This window comes from Blastomyces dermatitidis, assembly GCF_000003525.1.
Source record: "Blastomyces dermatitidis ER-3 genomic scaffold supercont1.4, whole genome shotgun sequence".
In the NCBI taxonomy this organism is placed as follows: domain Eukaryota; kingdom Fungi; phylum Ascomycota; class Eurotiomycetes; order Onygenales; family Ajellomycetaceae; genus Blastomyces; species Blastomyces dermatitidis.
The window spans coordinates 2,605,803-2,609,992 of record NW_025544777.1 but is presented as its reverse complement, the minus strand read 5'-3'; positions in this window follow the sequence as shown (position 1 = coordinate 2,609,992).

The window sequence follows — 4,190 nt, the reverse complement described above, 5'->3', positions numbered from 1 at the left end:
CAGTGACTCTGAGCAATGTTAAAATTACAATAATAATAAATAGCTGATATGCATGCAACTCAATAACTTCAATATAAAGAGATTTAACAATTAACTCATGTAATTTCAATATCTATAGAATTGAATATAAAAGTACTGAAGAAATGCTTAAATACTTCTGTATATTTTAATGCTTCTGATCTCACTCTCTACTTATTATAAAGAATGAAAATGCTTATAAAACTGAGTATAGATAAAGATGTCATCAGTTTATTAATTAATTAAGATTGATATATTAATGAATAATTGAAGAATCACATAAAACAGAAGTTTTATTCATGAATAAAAGCATGTGAATCAGTACTGTGAACATCTGATAATATTATTAAATATCTTGATATTCTGTTCTGAGACACTGTCATATAACAGAAAGTGTTAGATTAATTACAGAGTATCTGACAGAAGAATACTTCTCTTACAACATTTATCTCTGACTTTAACACTAAGATTCTAGAAGCAGATAATCGATCTTGAGAGAATTGAATAAAGATTAGCATGCTTAAGAAGATATTAACTTTCAAACTCTTACAGACTCTTGTAAATGTAGATAAAAACTAGACTCATGAAGATTTCTGCACACAGCTCTGAACATTGAATAATTATCTTATCAAGCTCAAGAGTATACAGAACAGTGATAGAAGATATTACACTTACACATCTGTATTAAGAAATAATTCAGTCACTTATACACCTGTACTGAAGAGGAATAACAGTATTGATACAGATGTCATGAACTGAATAGACTTAAATATCTATACATAAGCAAGAGTTTCTGTTATTTGAACAGACTTCTGAGTTTCTGAGATCACTCTCAAGAAAGTTGCTGATTGATATCAATGTGAAGTATACATTAACTGTAATTAATTAGAACATATCACTTTCAACTGTCAATCAATCTATATGTCTTCACACTTAAGAGAAAGACTGATATCTTCTCAATTGAGAGAAAGATCAATATCTTCTTATTTAAAGAATGAATCAGTACCTGTTCACATCAATGACATTACAGTGAAGAAAGATTCAGAAGATAACTATGAGAATATTCTGATAAAACAGAGAAAAGATTAGCTTCTGTTTAAATTTGTAAACAGAAGCTTAAAGAGATCAGATAATAATAATTTAAAGAGAAAATAACAATAAATGCAATTCTTGTATCTACTGTGATTAATAACATGTATAATATAAAAGCTATGATAGACAGCAGTCTATGTTACTATACAATGATAAAATCTTCAGTTGTAAGATATTATAACCTTCAGTATATCTCTTTATTAAAACCTTGACTTCTTACAGAATTTGATGATTCAAAAGACATTTATACCTGTTACATAATGAAGTTGATCATAGATGTGAGAGAATATCAATGTAAAGATATCTACATATATAAAGTTAATAATCTTAATTATAGTCTGATGTTAGAACTTGTCTGACTATCTAAATAAGACATCTTATTGAACACTTGAAACAGGAGTTTAATATTCTTTAATAATGATAGAATTCATGAAGATGATATTCATAAGACTATGAATCTTACACAGATCTCTGTCAACACTTATAAAATACTCTGAAAAAGAAGTTATCAAAATTATTAATAAAGTCACTGATAAGATTACTGATGACAGAACTATGTATCAATCTATTTCATTAGTCTGATTAATATCAAGAAAGCTCTAGAAAAGTTATTCTATACTATAATAATAGATTATCACACAAAACTCTCTTAATAATATCATGAATACTTAGATGTCTTTCAATAAGATAATATTATGAATATATCTTCTTTACAAGACTCAGAAGTGAATCACAGTATTAAGTTAGAAAAGAAGAATAATAAGAACTCTGAGTCACTATAAGACGTTCTTTATAATATGTTTTAAGATGAACTTCTTCTTCTTCAGAAGACACTCAATGATCTGTTGAATAAGAGATTTATATATATTAGCAACTCTTTCACTGCATGTAAGAATAAGTGCTCGCAGGCGATTATTCAGGTGTTTGCAGCTTGGCGTGATATGTACTGTTAACTACTAGAAGTATTCGCAGTAGAAAGATAAAATGTAGAGATTAAATGTATAATAGTATTCAAGCTAAGTTATAAATAGTATTCATGAACTTCAGTCTATATAGTTATATGTAGTCAAGAGTCACTAACTCTATTAATTATATGAGAGATAGAAATAGAGATAAAGAATCTGTGAGAAGTGAGATTTCTTACATACTTTCTTCTCTCTAAGACTTTCTCTGTGAAGCTTTTCACTGAGTGACTTTATAGAATCAGCTCAGCACTGCAGTGATACTCACTAAAAATTCTTCACATCTATAAAAAATCTCAGTGAGAAAAAATCTCTTATTACTGTGAAGAAAAAAGAGTCTGTCACTTAGTTTCTTATTTCATAAGATTCTTTGTAATCTACAGATTCTTCTCTGACTATTATATAGATTCATCTTATATCTTTCATACAGAAGAGTTCTGATTAACTCTTAATCATTTTTATAAGATGCTTGTATAATTATTACACAGATTCATCTCACAGGTGAATCACTCTCTGTGATATCACTTTTATTAAAGAGAAGTATTTACAAGTTAATCTTTTACTCATTCTTATAAATCATTGTTCTTTGACACTGTAGAATTGTGAGGAATTTTTCATTCTTTCACTAACTCTATAGAATTGTAGAATCAAGATATCTGCAGCCTGCAATCACTCTTTATAGTTATATAGAAAGATTCAGATCTGTGATTCATAATCACTCTTTATTTACTAGAGTAATCTGACTGTTCTGCAGAATCACTCACAGTGTAAGTAAATCTCTTTAGAGTAGTATAAATATCTCAGATCTGTCTATGAAATCTTATCTTCTTTTTCCTTTTTCTATAACAGCTTTTATTCTTATAAACTGTGAGTATTCTTATTCATCTGTGAAGTGTTTTTACTTAGATAATAGAGAGAGAGTGTTTCTGACAATATCTGTATATTGATTCAAGAACTTCTTAAGAATAAAAATTTTTTCAATTTCAATATCTTTATAAACAATGTCTGACTACTGCTGAGCTTTTTATAAGTATCTCTGTGACTTCTCTAATCACTTTTTACTAGCTGATAAAGCAGAAATATCACTGCTTATAACAGTATCTTTATCTCTTTCAGTCTCATCATCATATCTGATCTTTAAGTCAGCAGTTAACTCTATGTCTTTCTCAGACCAGTTTCTGACTCTAAGTAGTGTAGTCTCTCTCTTTGCTCTAAGTCTTTTTATAAGTAATTTCTTACAGACTCTAGTTAACAGTTCTTATAAAGCTCTCAGTTTTATCAGTGTCTTCTACAGCTCTACAGACCTACAATTACTCTTTCTCTGCTTATACAATCTCTGATCAGATATATGCAAATATACCTAGGTTTTCTATCAATGATTCTCATGTTATGACACATTTCTGCAATTTCATTATCAATGAAAGATAAGTCTCTGAGTATCTGTAAAATTCAGATAATTAAGATAATATGAATATTATAAATTTATGATAGAAGTTAATCTGAATAGATGAGCTCTCTCTCTATATTTTAATTTGAAAAATGAATATCATTCTGAATGCTGGAGAGAAGTCACTGAAGTAATTCTTGCAAAACCTAATAGAAAAACTTCAATTTCTAAGTCATATAGAGTAATATCTCTATTGAACTGCCTAGGAAAGGTTTTAGAAAAGATAATAGCTACTCAACTATCTTTTATTAGCTCTATAAGTGATTCTCTTTTATTCAGTGAATAAGTGAGAGGTAGAAAACAGTGTTCTGCAATTGACACTGTTCTCTCAGTTGTTCATGATATTCAAATAGCAAAGCATGAGAGTCTGGTCTCAACTGCAGTTTTTATTGATATAAAAGAAGCATTTGATCATGTTTCAAAGTAAAAGTTAATTCAGATATTGAAGATATTAAAACTGCCACTTTCTCTAATAAAATGAGTTAACTGTTTTATGTCTAAAAGAATTATACAACTCTTCTTTGATGGAATGAAACAAGACAAGACTGAGATAAAAATAGAAGTATCACAGGGATCTTCAATCTTACTCATTTTATTTGCAATATGCCCTGCATATCGATTCAAAAATAGAAATATGAGAATAGTAAGTTCTCCGAGTTATGTGAATGATA